Below are 21,787 nucleotides of genomic sequence, written 5' to 3'. Positions count from 1 at the left end.
CTTGGTCATAAAACTGAAAAGTTAATTTTACAACCGACGATATATTCTAATCAAATGGTTTATTTGCTCTTAGCAATTAAAACTGAATGACAAGCTTCATTTTTAAATCTCAGATTTGGAAAATTTACACCAAACTCCTGCCACATTCAAACTTACAACTCTTTTGCCCTTCGCCAATGAGCTGTCTCCTGAAAAATTCCAGAAACTCGTCAAAAGCTGTAAAATTAGATTGACCCTAGGAAGCGTTTCAGACACGTTTTCGACGCTTACTTTGTACGAGGATTTGAATAAAATATGGCAATCTGTTGAGTGCTCATACACTACCGTTCTGTGTCTTCCAGTACGGCTATTGTCTCTCTCTCTTATCTTATACCCATGCGTGCCGGCAATATTGATTTAAAACTAATGAAGGTACTTAACGTATTCCTTAATTTAGAATTAAATTTCTCAACTGTGTGAAACGCTCTCTTAAGCGATAACTAAGTAATTTTTAGATGTTATTTATAAAATGATTAGTTTATTTTCGTTGAGCAGTACATAATATAGGGTACAAACAGGTAATAAATAAAACAATTTCTATTACAGATGATTTTACATAACAGTAATATAAATATTAGAAAATAGCCAGTGAATTATTACACGAAAAGACTTGAAAAAGTGTTTGGAAAAGATTAATCCTTTAGAAAATCTTAGTTGACAATATTTGGAATTCACCTACTCATTATTTTAGACTTGGATTTTAAATATATTTATTCACAAACACTGTATTTATGCTTGGAATATCTACGTTTAATACTGCCATGTTAATAGCTACGATTCCTTATTTAAAACATTGTTGCATACCTAACGTTTTAGATTTGGATTGAACATAGTAAAATAGTAGATACCAGCCAATGAAATGAGTTTTTGTACAACTAAAGATGGAAAAACTCTATTCTATAACCTGTTATTCTATTGCATCATCAGTTGTACGAGATACTCATTGCAGGTATCTCTGTCACTTTTAGTACTACCAATACAAATCAAACCAAGGATAAAATATTGTGTCAAAATATTTTTGTTATAAAAGTTAAAGTTATTCTGATATCAAAATACCTTTTGATCGAAAAATGAATATCGTCATGCAGTCATACTTTAGGAAGTCAAGTAGTTAAAAATATGAAACAGAACTTTTATTTACATGGATGTTTGGCCTGCAGGATGCACTTATGTAAGCAATGCGAGAGTTTAGTTTAGCTACAGTTCACCTTCATCTTAAATGCAGCATCTGAAATCTGACGAGAACAATTGTGCACCTGATGAGACAATGAGACCTCTTCACTACGTTTTGTGGTCTGAGTGTATTTTATGATGAAACGATGCAGGGGGGGGGGTGTCGTTTGAGCTTCTTCGTTCTATGAGATAGTAGATTTCTTTGTAAATACCATTAAGTTAACGAAAAAGTAAGTAGGTAAAGTAAATGGTTTATGCTGTTGATAAAAAAATAAATAGTTAAATGGATTTACTTACATCACATCAATTGATAAAAAACTAAAATATTGCGTTAAAATAAGCTTAAAAAGCTTTTGTAGATAAAGTTAATTTTATTTTCTCCATATAGCTTTATGAATAAGTAAATTCAGGAGAATTCAGATTAACCTATGTTGGAACCCAATTCCATTAATTTTCATAATTTAAAACAATCAATTATTTGTGTTAGAGGTTTCTCTAATAAAAATGTAAAAAATCCGAATTAAAGAGAGAACTCTGGAAGTCTAGAACAAAAACTGGATAAGATAAAACTGTAACCTGTGTGTCAGTGCTAGAGAGAAGTGGCTGATTTACAGTAATACTTGAGGTATACAGTAATAAGTTTATGGTGTTTTAGAGCACGTCACGCGCACTCTAGGTGCACAATTTAATGTTAATGATGTGTCGATAGGTCACCGCCTGTCTGCGCCTAGGGACAAACTCTGCAACCCCAGAATTATACCCAGAGATATCCTAGGTGTTCCACAATCATATATACAATCATTAATATAATTTAATATTAATGTGTGTAGATAGGTCACCAACTGTCTAAAGACCACCAGAATAAAAATAGTGCGGTTTATTTCCCGAGAGGTATGTCCGCTAAGGAAAAGTAAGGCGAATGCTTCAGACCACGGACACGGTCCTGTTTTCACAGAAGACTACAAACATTTACGACATCCATAAACTCACCAGTCATGGGTGAGGGAGCGTATAGATCAAAGGCGGCAAAAACTTCGGGAGTGAAAGAACTCTTCTGTCACGAAGAGAGTATTCTCCATGCAGGAGGTCGAGAGGGTGTTATGGTGAATAATCAGCTACACGTGTAAGCACATTATGACCGATTGACAGTTACATAACACAGAAATTTCATTATAACAATTGCAAGTTTTTTTATTTATCTGTCCATTTGATTGAATTATTAACAAAATTTCTTTATGGTTTATTCGTTTAATATTATAGATGGATTAGTATTTTATTTTATTTTTGGTTACCTGGTTAAATTAAGTTTCAATATTTAATTGAAGAAAATTAAAATATTTAATTCTATTTTGACAACATACAAATCTAAAATATTGAGAAAGACACAAGTTTATTTTTTAAATTCAAAATGATTTTGATTTAATCTTATTCCTGAGCTTTTATTATTTTTGAACAAAGGTGAGTGCTCTGTAAGTATCACAAGGATTTATTTATTAATATTTGAGTTTAATTGTACATTTTATTTATTAAAAATATTAATTAATAAGAACAGTGTTAAATTATTAATAATGTTAGTTTATATCATGTTAATTTATTATTAAATCTATTATTTTACATATTTTGCAAACCATATGTAACTCTTTTAATCTTTATTAGGTACAGTTGGTTATAATATCTATATCTATAATCTAAGATAATACCTGAGTAATTAGTAATTATACGACTTATAATTATTTTATGTCTTATCACGTATCTGCTTAAGATACGAGTTTAATAAATCATTCTAGATCAAATTAAACTGCAGTCAGTGGCGTAGCGAAGGGGGGGGGGTTCAGGGGGTCCGGACCCCACCCGAAATTTTAAGACATATTAAAAAATAAAGCATGGAGCAGGAGAAAAAAGGAGAGTTATTATTACTCTTGTCTACAAACATTAAATTGATTGATTTAATTGATTACAGTGACCGTTGTTAAAAATATAATTGTCTTTTCGTTTAAATCATGAAGTATGAAACGATATTTTTGGGCTCGGCCTTTCGGATAGTGTAGTGTAATCACGGTATTTCTATTGGGCGCGGTCACGTGACGTCGCAAAGCAACCTGGACCGTAACACGGCGAACAGTTTAAATTAGCGACAACTTCGTTCAAATTCGTCTTGGGGACGTAAAATGACTGCTTAGAATTAAGTTACGACGTTGATTTTAGGTGTCATTAAACTGTAGACGTGTATATAGTTATCGAAAAAAATATAAAAAATCTATTTCGGTCGGAAAATACACATGAAAAACTCAACTGATTAGAACTTCAACTAATTTGGACGTCAGTGATTGAGGTAAATGTGGTGTTTTCGACTGAGTTAGGACGACGATTTTTGTTATCATTAAACTGTACAATGTACCTATATAATTATTGAGAAAAAAGTCACTTCCGGTCGGTAAATACCGAAGAAAAGCTCTATACAGATTCAAGGTTTGACGATTATGGATTTCACTGGTTGAGTGGTTGAGGTAAAAGTGGTACTTATAATTATGTTAGGACGTTTATTTTAGGTATTAATTCAACGTCGACTAATACATATATAATTATAAGTACCATCTTCTTTCACAATGGATGGCGTAAGGTTGCCTATAACATTATTTATGGAAGTATTTATTGGAACAGAAGTGTTTCATAGACTGGAAAATAAGGAATTTAATGTTCCACCAGATAAACCCCTTATAGTCGCAACCCTTGTGTACCTCATGTTTTGATAGTAGATGAAGCATTCCCTCCAAAAAACTCATGCGTCCTTTTTCTGTTACTAATCTTTCCATACAACGACAAAATTACAATAGTACCTTATCCTCTGCTCGCAAAACTATAAAATCTGCATTCGGCATCTTGCATGCAAAAATGGCGGTTTTTAGGAACATCTTTAGAAATACCATCAATAGCCAGCATGCAATACAACATTATAAAGGGCAGAGATGTTGCAGACTATTATGATATTTCACGTACATACGTGGAGAACTTGTTCAAGAACCTTGAACATGGTGTGCGTTTATTCCGGAGGTGTTCAAGAGACCAAATAAAGAAGCAAACAACACTAAAATTTCAGTCGTCAAGTATTAGACATACAATATTAATGTAAATAATAATGTTAAGTACAAATGTTTACAGTACATCTGTTTTACTTTTATATGATTTTAAATTAAAACTACTTGGATATGGAACAAAAACATTTATACAAAATATTAACTGATAGAATTACCTTCCCATGTATATTTTTATTTAAAAATGTGGATATATTGACTTGAAGTTCTTAGCCATCAAGGGATTTCAGTGATTTATAGAAGATAAAATATTATCTAACCCAATCTAAACAAATGTTTAATGCACCATTTCAGGTTACATTATAGTTGTAGGAACTTTTTCCATTCAAAGTTGCAATAAGTAGAATGGCAATTTATCCATACACTTATATTTTAATACCGAGCATATTCTTTTATTTAAATTAGTTTCTGGTAAGATAATTGCTCATCCAATCTAATTCCACAGTTTTCTGGTCCGACCGACACGGTGCACAGCAATGACAGATTGAACTGAGCGGCAGGAGAAACCTTGCATGTCTATAGTTGGCGGCAAGCGGTGCTCACTCCTGTCGTGGCCAGTGTTCTCTATATATACAAACCACTCAGCCATTCTACCGCTCATCGCCCGCCGCTTACTGCTCGTATCGTAGCCGAAGCCTTATGAGTGGCTTATGTAAACCGGGTACTACACTGGTCAGCTAAGAGCCGCCCTAGGGCTGTACCACCACTACTAGGAAACCAACGGCGGCGCCGTTGAATGAAGATAATTTCGTCTTCAAACAACTGGAGAAAATCAGCTTTGCATTAAATGTCAAACTAAATGAAACAAAATATTTCATACAAACTACATCTGATCCCCCCAAAATTCACGAGGTAACTAATAAAGAAGGATTATCATTAATTCAACTCCATCGGAGATGTTTGTTATAATTAAGCTCGGTTTTAACAACATCGTATAGTTCAATGTATAAGTTTTATAATATTTTAAAACAAAATAGTCTATTGGTTTTTCCGGCGTATCTATCTAGAATAGTGCGGCAAACCAATCTTTCTCAAAATAATCTTGAGCACAAAACGTTTTAAGAAAACAGCCTATTGAAAAGGACTTCGAGGTGAAAACCAAAAGCATTGCCAATTTGCTAAGGTCATTTGGTACATCTTCTCCCCAACGAGTGTAAGTGTGTTTATGGAATCGGCAAATTGACAATTTTTGACTGTTCACTGTCTGTGGTGTAGGAGTCCACTACCGTGAAGGAGCCACAATCATATTTCATGGAAAGAACCACAGGGCACGTAAACTCTTGATTATCTACAAAAATGGATTTTTGTGTGTAATATCAGGTGCCAGGAATGATAAAAGCCACTAGTTTCTATCACTGTTTCTAACTGACAAGACTTGACTCAAGTGAATTTTCGTTTTTTAGCTTCAAGACTTGCATTTTGGTTTCATTGCCAATTTTTGCTAAAATATAAAGTGTTTAAACACCATTTAAATCAATCTATAAAGGATCAAAATGTGTAATATAAAATAAATTTATATGGTTATAAGTGGCTTAGTTCATTTTATATTCGACCAAAAAGTCTAAACCGTTTTATTCACTAACACTCTCACAGACACAAATCTTATATAAGACCTAGATTTTTATGTGTGTTTAAATTTTTATAAGGCAGCAGTCATAAAAAAATAAAGAGAAACGCTATTGAAAAAAAATTTACTGAAAACATTTTCTATGATACGCTAAGGTTCTAATAAGAATAATGTGCAGATTAATCTGATTTTACTGTCTGAAAATATCATAATTTCTTTCCTTTCATTTTTTTTCTGTCCTTTTTAGCAGTGGTTCATTATCTTCTTTGCGGACCCATCACGGCCCCACGAGAGTCCTTTGGTGAAGATCGATAAAATATTCCGTAACTTCAATTCCCTTATTGTTATTTTAAATCTTCTGAAGCTTTATGTTTTTGGAGTCATGTCTTCTACCTGCCTTGGCTGGTTTCATATTAAAATAGGAAAACCCGTATCAGCATCTAGAGTTTCTCTGAAGAGGATTTTGTACAGGTTACATTTTAGGTAACATTGCCACTGGTCCTGAGCCTGTTCACATCTTTGTTTTCTTCGTTTTGCCTTATTTTAGCGATACTCTCTTCTAAAAGTTCAGTTCTGAAATACTGTTTCACATTACACAAAGCATTGGGAACATACTTAGTTTTGTTCCCGCTTACCTTTTTAATATTTCCAAAATTGGAATCATTCGTAAGATATGACTGGCCAGAGGTCACGAAACCTGTGATCAGTTGCATATGTGCTGTCGATGTTTTAAAGGAATTTCATTGCCATTGAGGAAACAAACCCAAACATAGCAAATCGCTTGAACAATTGTAACATCGTGTATTCCAAACTGGTTGCAGTCAATGTTTTGGTATTTACCATGTAACGGTTTAAATAATAATTATTTAACTTAAACTTTTAACTGAATTATTTAGTCCAAACCATGTCATACAACCAATAAACGCAATAAAAACATGTTTCGTAACACCTGGATTAGTAACTGCATAGTAACATGTATCACTACACTGGTTCTTGTATCCTAAGAAAATTCTGTCCTTTCCAAATCCTCTGCCGGACCTACAGAAGTCTTACCTCAATAAGAGATTACAAGTTCACAGTTCACAAAAATCATTATTCACCAAAAAATTTTACAAAAATACACAAAGCACGTGTGGAAAAGGAAAACAAGTTCTTTTTTAATATATTGGTATTATATATACATTTTATATACAGTTGGCAAAGTACATTTAAAGCCTATTCAGTCTCGTCAAGTGATTGAACTGGTCTATTCATAGGAAAACTTCATATGAAACTGGTACCATACCGGCTTGGAAACCTACTTGTAACTTAAAAGACAGAGTGTAAAATTTAAATGAAATTTCCATGAAAACCTTTCCATGCCACCAAAGAAGAGCATGTATAAGAGGAAAAAATTGTTTCATAAGCACTCTTAGTTCTGTTTCATTAAAAATAAATCTGAAAGGAAATCTGTCTATTTATTGTATAAAGAACCTTTGATAATTGGTGTATGAATCCGATTCACTTTTTTGTTCGTCTTGACGAGACTTTGATTTAAAATTCTTCTATGAATACAATCAATTCAAGTTATACTGCTCCCAGACCGGGTGTACTTTAAAATTTATAGCGCTCGCGTTTGTAAGATTATAGCTTCGATTCTCAGAACACTCGGTACTTAAAAAAACCAATAACTCCGAGGTCCGTCCTGTGCTTCTCGTGCTTCCTGCAACCTCGGTTTTATTAAAAACATCCAAATAATTAATCAAAGTAACAATATATAATGGTTTTTTTAAATATCCCAACACATGGATATGTGTGTGTGTGTGTTATGGTTTTTTGGCCTTTAATTCGTTTATTCTATGTCTGTATAGTTGCAATGTCGCCCGTCTGCTTCCTCTAAGGCCAGAGTAGGCTACACGTCAGTCGCTGCTTCTCGGAAGTAAACCAACAGACAGCTACTAAGATTTGTTTATATAGCGTTATTTACGCCGTGTTTTTTATTTCTTATTTCATACACCCAATCAATATTTTTCTGTTGATGAGAGCCTGACTGGTACCAGGAATCATACACAACTATTACAGTATCTGCTTAATAAACACCATCATAAATGGGTATTAAGTTATGGATGTTCTATGATTCTGTCAGAAATTACTATTTTAGTTTCACATGCTATAGAGGAGCTAGATCAACTGAAGATGGACAAGAAATAAAGCTATTTGGGTTAGATTATAAAGCAGTTACAAAGATTTTGTGCATGTGTAGCTGTAAAAAAGGAGATTTCACATATTTAGTGATAATCTGTTCAAGTATTTCACTTTTTAAATATTTATAAATAAATGGTACATTTCTTACTTTTACAATTAAACGGTCTAAAAAATCCTGCCACCTCAGGCACAAAATTACTATTTTATGAAAGAATACAATCTGTTGCTTGCCTTTAGAGAAAAACAGAACTAAAAAACCTATAATTGTTGCATCATCATTAGCAACCTATTGATAAAGATGAAATAGAAGAGGAATACAAGGGGGGGATAGGATTTGGAATAAACCAATGCTGATGAGAAATTATTGTGATTATATGGGAGGAATTGGCACATCAGATGTGATGTTTGTGACGCAAATTTAATTTTTTGTAAATGATTGGTTTTTTTGTCAGTGTACTGAAATAAGAATACGCTTATCAAGAAAATATTTAGTTTCGTTCAGTTGAGTCTAATTTTATTGCCTCTGTCACAAAATTTACACCTGGTTTAGGCCTCATGACTTCTTCACCAGCTAACCGATTGTAGTTTACACTACTGAGTTACTGCAGTGAATATTCAATATATAAACAATAATTGAAACTTTTCTATATGTATTTTGGTTGTGTTTTTATAGAATATATTGTTTGTAGAGTGTGTACACTCTATTCGGTCTATTACTCAAATATTTTACAAAATATAAAATTTACAATAGTTATTAAAAGTATTAATCATTCATACTAATATGTGTTTTGCAAGTAAATCACATATATTTTGGTAGCCCATTATATTATATACAATATCAAAATAGGTAAAGCACATGATTTTGTAGTTCCTAAAATATAACCACTTTCACGAAACTCTGCAAATCCCATAAAATAGCCCGGGAGTTTTTGGTTGCTTCTAGGAATATTGACTGGTCTCCTTAAACCTGAGTATTACATATTACATGGGTGATTCCAATACCTTATTCCTCCGTGATTATATACTGTATCAGAAACATCATAGTGCACTCAATTGTGCACCTGATGAGATTATGAGAATAACTCTTTTTATGTAGATTACGCTATATTTTGTAGTCTAGGTGTCGCTGATGTCGAAATGATGTAAAGAGTTAGCTTTGAGCTTCTTCGTCACCGGCCTTTTTTTGGATCTCTTCAGACGATCATGGCTCTAGATTCCAGGAGTCATTTCGGATTCCAGACGCCGCTCTAAGAAAAGGTAAATTGGTATTGGGTTTAGATTTGGTTTCTTCATTCATTTTTGTAGCGCCACCTTACTTAGCCTAACAATTGGAAACCCTTTTTCGGAAAATAAATTCGGTTTGCTAAGACCTGTGGGTACTTTCCCGACTTTCCATTGTCTATAGAAATATCATCTGTAAAAATCTTCGTTGACTTCCGATTCTTCCTTAAATTACTTTTGGTTAGGAACATTCAGAACACATGATGCTCGTTCAAGAACCTAGACCATTGATATTCACTAGATTGTCCCATTGATATTCACTAGATTGCCTTACAATTCCCATTGCATAGAAGAAATTTTATACTACATTTAATTGAATGATTATGGAATAAAAATCCTTTTTATTATTTATTTTTATTTACATTACTGTTATAAAACCAATTGATTTGCTAAAGTTGTAGTATTTGTACGTGTAGTCGTTGCTAGTTTTTGGGATATGTCAGAAATATGTAAAAATCTATTGTTTTTATAATTAGCTTAATTTTAATTTACTATCCATAAATATTTTTTACTTAAAACGAAATAAGAAATAGATTATTATTTATTCCGATACATATATAACTAGTTATTTACAAGAAACATTATAATTTATTTTCAATAGGAATGCTGAATATAATATGTATTTATTGCTATAAAAGAATATTGCATTATTTGCTTAATAAACTTACCACTACCCAAAGCAGTTATTTTGGGTATAACTTGGAAATTATTAGATGAAATTTAAAATAAAATGTATATTCATAATTCGAGATAAGCTTAAATGTATCCATAATGATCAAGGAACGTCCCTTTCCGTTATAAAACCGTTATTGAACCACCTTTATTCGTGCTTATCAACAAATGTTGACTTCTTTTAAGCTTCTGAAACATGAACATGCTCTTAGCAGTCTTTACCTCTTTGTAACTATGGTATATTTTAAGATAGAGATAAGATAGACTGTAAGAAAGAGCCGTTCACAATGATCTCCGCACATTTACACAGAATAATGGTATCACACACAGGGGCGATGTAGCACTAAATAAGTTACTCGTAAATACATAGCTATGTAAATATTTGAACATATGAACGTGTATATAAATATATATATATATATATATATATATATATATATATGTGTGTGTGTGTGTGTGTGTGTGTGTGTGTGTGTGTGTGTGTGTGTGTGTGTATCGATGGAAAATAATGTGAAGCAATGTTTCCTGGAGAACTAGTGAAAGGTTCAGTATTAACTAACTGCAATATTATGTTTTTCGGTTACATATTTTACAAATGTGTTCCATTTGGAACATTAGGAGTGACACCATTTGATAAATATAATGAATCTGGTCATTTTTGTAAGTTCTGTAAATACCAATATATTAACTGGAAACAATTGGAAAGTACAATAGCTCCGTAGCATCACATGTATTCCTCCACATCATAACAGTGACATCGTAGGATATCCTTTTCAAATGTTATCCAAAATTACTATGATTCTTATTTGTAAATGTAAAATGTGTCTGTATTCAAAGCAAATACTAAAATTGAACTAAACTTTGTGTATTTGAAGAAAAAATAAAACTGAATCAAAAATACGTTAATTTTTTTTTAATATTCAAATTTAATCAAAAGCTGTTTGTATCCGCTATATAACTTTGTAATGTAATACATCTACTAGATACAGAGATTCCGTGCTCAGTTCCGCGAATTCGTTCAGCGATAGTGTTGTTTATAGCTGACATAGTCTGCCTCGTTGCACCTAGGCCTAGATCACATGCCATATTATAGGACCGTTATTTTAATGCTTTGCACGTTACACGGTGCAGTGAAAACACGTGACTTTATTTTTCGTGCGTAAATACCATACGAGTGAATAATATTAATTGTTCAAGCTTTTTAGTATCCTCAGCCTGCAGGCATAAATAATATCAGTCCTTTCTTAATCCATTAGTATGTAAGCTTTGCATGGATAGGAAATGGTAGGAACAGAGCCGGGTTGTCAGGTTACTTTAAATCCAAAGCTAAGCTTTGATCAAACAGTAACTAAATGCCTGAGAAAGAGCGTCAGATATTAAGACCTCAGAACCCAAACAATCACAAAAAATTCGCTCAAATTGTCGTAAAGGACTGCCCAGACTCTTAGACCTAAGCAAGGAGGATGTACGACTGGTACTCGAATTTTTAGCAGGAGACACCCCTCTTCAGTAGCATCTCGCATATTCGGCGATTAAGCTAGGCTGATGAATGCAGGGTCTATGTAGATATAGATGATTCACCGTAACACATATGGCTGAGCTCTCCTGCCATTTGTAAGACAAGCAAACAGTAACTGGGGGCTGATGTTTTAAGCCGAAAGAAAATAAGACAATAATGAACATACAATTGTGATTGGCTTTTGTTGAAGCCTTATATTAGAGGGTTAAACATGAGTAATGAAAGTGCGAAGGTCCTTTTAGGGCTATGTGCAAGTTATTACTTTCATCCCTAAGGTCGAAAAAACTATGCACCATTACCCCGACTACCTATATTCAAGGCCTTTATTATTTTACCATTTAATAGACTATAAAATCTAAAGTCCTCAGAGTAAAATATACGTGAGATAGTTTCAGATATTCTTTCCCTTTAAACTTTCCATCATAAATACTAACTTTTTACAGAGCCAGCGGTTATATATTGCTATTTCCAAATGCGTTACGAATTGCATTAACTCAGTCAATAGATATTTCCGTACGTCGATAATTTATTCACAACTTTATTCCTAAACCCAATGTTGGTTTTTTGATAAAGACGTTCGACGTTGTAGTGTCTTTGTCAGGCCACTTAGATGGTCTCCTCATTTCCCTTGATGGCGTTAGTCGTATTTTGTAGTACTCTTCAGGATTTAGTGGCACCCTATAAAAAACTGTAACGAATCCCTTGGCCTTTGTGTTTCGCGACTGAAAGGAACAAGGCTGTCTCTTAATCAGTATCGACACATTAGTGCATTAGTTACTAATTGTTTCATAGCTATATGTTATAACTGTAAAGCTACCCCTACCCACTTCAGCACAATTCTAAAATTTGTTTCTATACTAAATTTGTTCTGTAAGTTACCAGAAACACAGAAAACAATTTATACCTGCTTGCTACATGAACTTAATATTTGCTGGGCCAGAATCACGCTATCTTACACACTGAAAGAAAATTTATGTACATAATGTAGCTATTTTATGACGGATATGTTCCATTAAAAGGTACCAATTTAAAAATTTACGGTGTGTAATATTTCCTTAAAAGTGACTTCAAATATAGGTCATAATGTAAACGGGTCCCTATATCTCATAAAAGTCAAATTTAATTACTTAATGTTGAGCTATATTTTATCAGGTGTGTAGCATTTTATTTAAAAATTTTTACTACATCGTAAGAACCAGTAAGTAAACACTGTGTTGATCACAATACCATGATACAGGCCCCATCCAATAAAACTGTTTACAAGTTTTAAAATTATAGTATAAAATTTTGTCCTAAATTTGTGCCTGTGAATACCACTACATTTAAAAAGGTTATTACAATGGAGAAACAATAAAGAAAGAAGGATTTTTAATGCCTTTTTATATTCTTGTCCCATAAACAAAAGTTTAAAATTTCATAATTTTTTAATTTCCATGCTGGTGAATGGAACTAAATTTTAAAATGTTGCTGCATCGGATTTAGTAATGAATGGAATGACCTGTTCGTATCCTACTACAGTATTGCTACCCTACCTAATGGAATCCGTTAAAATTTCTGTTTGAAACATGTCAAAAGATTCTTTAGTGAATTTTTACTGATAAGTAGCACTCTGTTTAAAATTCGCGCTACATAAAATATGATATTTTAGTATGTATAAAAAAAGAAGCTCGAAGTTAATACTTCATGGCAGTTCAGATTTCATTGAAACTCTATGATATTAACTGCAAAGTCACAGTGTGCATGTAGTATCAGTTTATCATGAAATAACATAACTAACCTTGGCTAAAATAAACTAAAGTTATACATAAAATGATTTAGCGGTATTTAGTAATTTTGATATTTCTTTAAACCCCATAGTGTTTAAGAGTTTAAAATAATAAAAGTCTTTACATCAAGTTACTACAAAACGATATACGAGTTATGATAGTTGAGCTACATGTATTAAAATATCAAATGTTTGAAACTCATGAGAGTATTGTTTGTAACAAATTTATTTATTTTGCAGTTTTTTGCGGTTATCAATAAGAAAAGTGTAAACATAGTTGCGTTCAGCGATAACCCATAGAGTGACATATACTACATGGAACTCACTGTTCCTAATATAAAAAATTAAGCCTTATACACAATTTCAAATCTATAAGTAAGTTCATGTTTGAGATACATGTGGACGGATATACAGACATACAGCATGACATTTTCTAGCCCAAGAGTGATAGCCTTCTCTCAGCCAATGCATATTAAATTTAATGTCTATTTATCTTACAGATATTAATGATAACTGCCTTTACATAAGATAAAACTAAATGTAACACCAATAACACTATAGGATGGTTACACATCACATAAACATGGAAAAAATAAATAATGAACATTTTCATTGACAAATATGTATCCTTTGAGGGTTGTGAAATCGTGTGCGAAATGCTCCAGAATGCGTTTTATATGAGAATTGCCATGCATTTTTCATTAGAAACGTAATAGCGTTCGAGGAATGCCATAAAACATTTCTAATAGTCGACTAAGATGATGTAAAATAGTTTATCCGAATCACTTTTTCTATGCAATTGCTGAACCACTATCATATATTAACTCTAAAAGATTTTTCTTCATATTGTACTTCAATAATAGGAGAGAAATATTCAAACAGATAATATGAAGTGTAACAAGCTCGGTTGACCCCAACCTAGATGTAAAATAAAAGTGTTAATAAATATAAAAAGTTTATGTACGGCAACATTTAAACCTTAATATGAGCAATTAACAAATAAAATAAAATAAAACATGATTTAAAATGAACACTATTTATGATTATATATTTTATTAATTTCATAAAATTGAAGTAAGGTAGGACGGTCAACAGGATATGGTGGCAAGTGGTGAAAGTCAACACGTGTGACTGAGAGGTCTGAGAGAAACCGCTGAGTTTATAAAACAGTGTCAGTTAGGAACCACAAGACACTTCAGTTAGAAAATAAAGACGTGTCAACCCTCCTCAAGAGTGTTTATAGAAAGTCAACACGTGTGACTGAGAGGTCTGAGAGATAAACCGCTGAGTTTATAAACAGTGTCAGTTAGAAACCAAAAGACACTTCAGTTAGAAAATAAAGACGTGTCAACCCTCCTCAAGAGTGTTTAGAGAAAGTCAACACGTGTGACTGAGAGGTCTGAGAGATAAACCGCTGAGTTTATAAACAGTGCCAGTTAGGAACCACAAGACACTTCAGTTAGAATATAAAGACGAGTCAACTCTCCTCAAGAATGTTTATAGAAAGTCGACAAGGACATAGACAGCAAAATTATACTGATACCGTAAACCCGCACTCGCACAGAAGAATCATAATTACCGCCCGGCCCTCGTCTCTTATCCTGATATTAAATTTTCCAAACCTTTATTCCTCAGGTTCAATCCCGTCCGCAACCACTAGACCGCGCACGGAATCCCCAGAGGTCTCGGAATCAGGCCCCTTTTGCTTCAGTTAGCCTTGATTATAAAAGGAATTCAATTTTAAAATGTGCCAATTAAATTTGCCAGTTTATGAAATATGGCATAAACATTCCATCACCGAATATTTACAACTCTATGTAGCCACCTGCCCATCACCCAGACCCCAAGTTCCCCTAAATAACAATAATTTATTTCATCTTAAATGATACCATTTATAGAGAAAATATGGTCTTATAAATATATTCATCTAAAATACTTAAGTTTAGAAAACCACTGGGTTTATCTGATACACTGGAATTTTCACGACTCGTTCACGTCTGAACTCTGCAGGGCGCGGGGAGAGGAAAGCCTATCAGCTGTTTGGTAAACCGGATCGCCGGCCTACCACACTCTATTCGTCACAAGCACAAGTTTGACTTTTTAAGTTTCGAGCTGACCACCACACTCTCAAAACATAAACTAACTTTTATAACCATAGAGCAGTTAGTAAAGGAAAAAGCTAAAGCGCCATTTCACTTATCATTACCTTACATTTATTACAAGTCATATTATGAATTAAGCAATAATTAATAATTTTTGTAAGAAAAGTAAACCAACATCCGTTCAGTAGATATAATGAAAATCGTTAATTGAATTGTTAACACAGGATGAAGCTATCTGTTAATGAAAATAAATATGGAAATATGGAAAATAATATGGGCTTTTAATTATATATATATATATATATATATATATATATATATATATATATATATATATATATATATATATAACTTAGTACAACGTTTATTTCGGAAAGGGTGAAGGCACTTTTACGTTGGTGTAGCAGAGGCATAAATAAATCGCTAACTTACGTCTCCTTAATGTTTTTCTACCAAGATATGGTCACTCTTTACCTGGCCTATAACCTTTAATTTATTTTTTTCTTTTCAATCCGGGAAATTCCACTTGTATTCCAAAACTTACAAGGCATTTGTTACATGTCTACTGGGGTCAAGTGGATGAATAACAAGGCATATTCCTGTAAAACTTTTGACATAAAGACGTATATTACACAGTATAGTGTTCAAATCTATCGTTTGTTGAACAGCTTGGAAGTGGAATATACGATATGCAGCCATGAGTCGTCAGCACTCGTTCTGTTCCATAATAAGAACTGATCCGCGACACGGCGCGGCGTTCTGGAAGACATTGATGTGGATGGATCCAACAAAGGTTGTCTAGGATGAAGTTCTCCTCGCTGGGAGGCGAGTCTAGGATGACATCTTGCTTTGGCCGCTGCCACTGGATGTTGGATGATGTCGGGGTATTCTTGTGTTTGTCTGAGTCGATATCTCAAACCTGTCATCCACTCGTGGAATCCGGAGAGTATCGGGTCAAAGCTTAATTCAATTTTTTTGTTTGTATATTGAAAACCCACGTACTCATTAACCGCTGTTTTATATGGGGATTAGGAAAACGAACAAATTGTTGTTCCTCTGCACTAATTTACCGAATAACATTCGCTACGGAGGGGCCACTCACAGACGACAAGGCTAGAGATTGTACACTCCACCTCTCACCTGGAAAGCGGACCACACAATCGGAGCTATTTCTGGAGCTGAGGGCGTAGTAGTATGCGTCATCCAGCTGAAATCTGCAACAGGAAACCTTAACAGACCTGCTATAAGTTTCCCGCTTGCCTCTCAACCAAAAAATAGCTCAGAATACCCCCGGAAGATAGACTATTCCCTTTCTTTCATTATTCTTAAAGTCAGTGCTTCAAAGGAGGCAATGTGTCGTTTACCGGCATTACTTTTATATAATTCTCAATTTTCATCCAATTTTTTACGTATTTACATACATCATATCATACATTTAAAATTAATCTTCACAGCCCTGGCCTAACTAATGCCTTTCAGTTGTAACTGACTACGCTATATACCGCCAACTAAACACCAATAGTTTCTCACAAACCCACCTTAAGCGCCTTTAACGGCTTATCAATGCAAATCGGCTATTCCCGCTCCTCTATCCATGTGCAGTGCACGCTTACTTACAGCTCACGCAGTTATCAAAGTCTTAGTAATCTTTTACTTTTTTATTTAAATTTTTATATTGAACATTTTTTAACAATTAACTACAACACGATTTTTTTTACTCATTACTACACTTCAGCCTCGCTTCACGGAAAGGGTGCGCCCTCCACCAATTTTAGACTCAACGACTGTTAGTGTGACTCACACCAACATATTAGTTTCAAATTATTGTTATATATCTTTTTATGCAGTTTACTCCTCTTAAAGACTCGACAGTAGCTAAAATAGAGTTGAAACTATACCGCGCACTGCCGTGCCAGGCCGTGGTCACTAACTTTCTGGCGAGCGACTAAAAGTGTCTCATGGTAGGTGTCTGCTTATACAGTGTGAAGTGTAAGGCTATAACTGGTATCTCCTGCTTACCTTTATAACAGGGAAGGATGACATTATGGCGGTGGTGGAATTGGTATCCTTTAGGGATAAAGTTAGTTTTTTTGTGTATGACCATGACATGAAAACACAAACCCGAGTGCTTTACTTCCCAGATTAAAATAAAACGTTGTGAATAGTTTTTGAAAAATGTAGAACATATCGACTGCGTAGCAAAAAACGAAACACATGTAACTATGACCTTTTTTAATAATTTTTATTTACTGAATAACATACTAAGTTTTGGAACTCTATATGAACACCATTTATACATTTTTTAAATACGTCCAAAGAGAGGACTTGCTATTGTCCCTCCCTCAGAGACACAACTCAGGTGTTTATTTGTGTTAGTCTTAATTTTTAACCCATGATTTGTAACGTTCTAGCTTAATATTCTCAGATGATTCCAGTACATTCAGACCCTTGCGACTTGCACTTTAAATACCTTATAAATATTAGAGGATATCTTATTGTTTTACAGAGGTAAGATTCAAGGTTGCTTTTCTTAAAAGCCAAAGTTATAAAGTTATCTGGCAATATGCCTGCTGCCCTTTTCTCTGTCTTTTAGACGATCAATACTTAAAAACCTGCATCCTAGTAGCTTATTTAATTTGATATCGTATGCTTCAGAATAGTTAATAAGCTAACTAAACTATTATCTAAATTTGCTATATCCGATTCAGTATGATTAACTTCGAGTTAAAAATAATCTCAAAACTGAGGCTAGATTTCCACGCGTAAATAATAACCTAAACCGCAAGAGCCAATTCACCCTTTAGAATCAAGCAACCTGGTTTCTCTTGATATCTATAAAGGAGTTTTCTAAGAAATAAATTTATCGTTAACCACGCCAATTGAATGTTAGCCGTGGTGGTCGAAATATCGTGGTTTTGAAAGGGTTAATTTATGAAGTTATTATATTTATTTGTTTGATACACTTATCACTAACCGACAGTTACATAAACAAGCCAGGAGTACACCACACTGCGTGTCGAGTGACGGCTTCGCTGAAGTCTCGCACAAAGTTTTAAGTCCTATCTATCGCTAGTATCGTATAGCTCGCTAGACTACACGTGTTATATTGTCACATTCAGTTTGTTTATTTATCATAAACAATTTATTTTATTTGTAATTTTCTCGGGCATGATCACTACCCATAACTGCAGTGTGAACACGTTCGCTTACGCTCATCCAAATCCCATGGAGTGACATGAACCATCAAACTCGATGTTGCTTATATAGAAATGAAGCTTTATCAAAACTTCAACGCTATAGTTCAGTTCATTCAGTAAATGTGATAGCCAACTCTACAACTCATTATTTAAAATCAAACGTTATTTCTAAATATTTACCCATACCAGACAACACGAACACATTAATTACCACTGAAATGTTCATCTTGCAAGAAAAGCACTTAAAGCAAAACGAGCACTTATATTTTAAAACAAAACAAACTACAAATATAAAACTTACTACTTTGTAGTTTGCCTTAATATTTAATAAAAGAACTACAACTGATTACTGTTTAAACAATTAAATAATTACGTAAAACCAATATAATGCATAATCTGCATCTGCATAATCTGATAAAAACTCATTCGGGTATGAAAATAGCTGTTTGGGCAATAATCGATTATAAGAACCCACCATGTGGTTTAGATCAGAAATAACGAGAGAACATACACTATTAGTGGAAATTATCTGCAGTCTTTCAGGTACGGCTAGAGCATTTTTTACAATTAATATATGATAAGAAAGTAGTCATATACAGTAAGTCACCCTGACATTTCAATGTTTGTACCTTCCACAGAGATTATCAGAGCTAATGAGAAAATGCATTGTATCAACATGATTCGTGCTTTGATACGTGCTCGGATTCGTGCTCTGAACCAATCAATTTTTACGTAATACCGGGTGTCCCACGAAGAGGTTTAAACGTTTTATATTACTCGTCTATCTATGTGGTGCACTGAACGTTTTCAAACTCTACACAAATTCATTAAATAGGATTTATACATATTCTATGAACATTTCAGCTCTCTAGTAATCGTTGAAACAAAATTATTGCACTTTTAAAAAGTATACATTAAAGATAGTAAAAGAAAAACAGTATTTTTTGTTTTGTAAAATTATTTATTGCCATATTCTAGAGAAATAAAGCATTTAGTTTAGAAAATTAGAACATAGCCTATTTATTTATTTTATTCACCAACGACATACACCATTTTACACTATTACAAAAAAATAATAAAGATAGCCAAGAAGTGTAACAAGATTAAAAATAAGTATTAATAATTAAATTATGAATAAATTATGTGAGACAACTATTATATAATAATGGAGTTCATGCAAAGAAAGCAAGCAACAACTACTAGGCCTATAGTATGCAAGCGAAAACAAGAATTTAAATGTAAAATCATTAGAAAAATAACTTTAGAAAAAATAACAATAAGTTAACAGTATAAAAATAAGCAGAGAAAACAAGCAAATAACTGTAATAAAATATGTAAATATTAACAGAAAAATAAATAAATAAATAAATATATATATATATATATATATATATATATATATATATATAAAATAACAATGTAACGATATAACAATAGACAAAGATAACAAGGAATAAATATGTATGACAAAAAACCTACAATTGTAGGTTTTGTGCCTATTAAAAAACCTACAATTACAATCCACAATTATTCGAAATGTAATCCAACTACAGCAGCGCTTACCAAATGAATCGTAAGCTCTTACAAATAAATTCTGCGGTATCCGGAGAAGTTCCTCTTTAATTGATTGTTTTAATTCCTCATTATTATTGAAGTTATGAAGTATAAACTTGTGCCTTTAAGTAACCCCATATAAAGAAATCACACACAGTTAAATTTGGGGATCAGGGCGGCTAATCTAAAAAATCACTTCCACAAACAATCCAACGGCCATGAATAGTAATCGCTTGACAGGATTTGCAAAATGAGGAGGAGCACCATCTTGTTGGAAGATTGCTTGATCCATTTCTGGAACCGTAAAATGAGGCGACTTGTTCATTTAATACCTGTTCATACCTTTTCCCAGTCACTGTACTGTCTGAAATGTCAGAAGATAGCACCCCATTACAACTGACAGCTGCCCAAACAGCAATTCCTTTTGAATTAAGTAGAGTCTGTTCGAGAATGTGTGGATTACCAGAGTTTTAATGATTATAATCATGCCTATTTACAGCTTCATTGCAGTAGAAAGTGGACTCGTCTGATAAAAAAATTTGAGTATGCCAGTTAGGATCTAGCTCAATGAATACTCAATGACACGAGAACAAAATTCCACTCTCCTGTCCAGATCATCTGCAAGAAGATTATGGACTAAGTGATTTTTGTAAAATTTAATTTGGTTTTTCTTAATTATTTTCAGTACTGAAGACTTTTGAACACCAATTTCAAGTTCAATTTTCCTTAGTGATTCCGGTTTACCTGGAGGGCGGAGCTCTGATGCGCATACTAGTACTTCTCTTTGTTAATTTGTAAATAGTTTTCCAATTAGTTACTGTTGGATTTCTAGGTGGTTCAACTCCTGGGTAGGGAATCTGAAATTGTCTAATTGCTTCTGCAATGTTGCTAAAAGCAATAGGCAACGCACAACAGTTCACTTTTTGTTCAACATTAAGAGCCAATTCTCTAATTTCAATATCAATAAAACTGAAATGGATTTTAAGTTATGTTTTAATAGCACAAGCAATGTTTTTCAATCAAACAGCTGTTTTCAACAATTAGTGTTACTAAACAGCTTTTCTTTAAAACTGTAACGCAGTAATCAAATCAGGTAATTCAAAGAATTAATTTTTATAGAAAGCAAAATGATAAAACTTTCAAACGACCACCATTTTGTTATTACAATTGTTAGGGAGTTTTAATGTCCACAGAATATTTTTAAAACCGACTTTATTAATTGTGTAGAATTTGAAAATATTCGGTGCATAAATTGTCCATTTAAGTAATATAAAATTACACGTTTAAACCTCTTCGTGGGACACACCGTACGTATAATACAAAATGAAACATAGAATTTGCTGTATAATTTACAAAAAGAAGATATTTAATATTTCCATATCTACAATAGCACCACTGCTCGAATATTTCGAGGCCAAACCCAGCCGAGGCCCAAGACCGGGGACGCAACGTGATGTGGACAAAGGACCACGTGTAGGATTTTATGGCCTTGTTTCGTAACCGGAAGCATGGCAAATGTCATGATTTATGAGGTTTGCGGGTGTTCATTGGTTGAAACGTTAGAAATGTTATAATTATAATAACGCCTTATTGCTTTTGTAACTAGGTTTGGTTGTATTTACCTTAGATCACTTCGTAAGTT

The sequence above is a fragment of the Homalodisca vitripennis genome, chromosome X (assembly GCF_021130785.1).
Source record: "Homalodisca vitripennis isolate AUS2020 chromosome X, UT_GWSS_2.1, whole genome shotgun sequence".
Lineage (NCBI taxonomy): Eukaryota > Metazoa > Arthropoda > Insecta > Hemiptera > Cicadellidae > Homalodisca > Homalodisca vitripennis.
Note: the sequence above shows the minus strand (reverse complement) of the source record.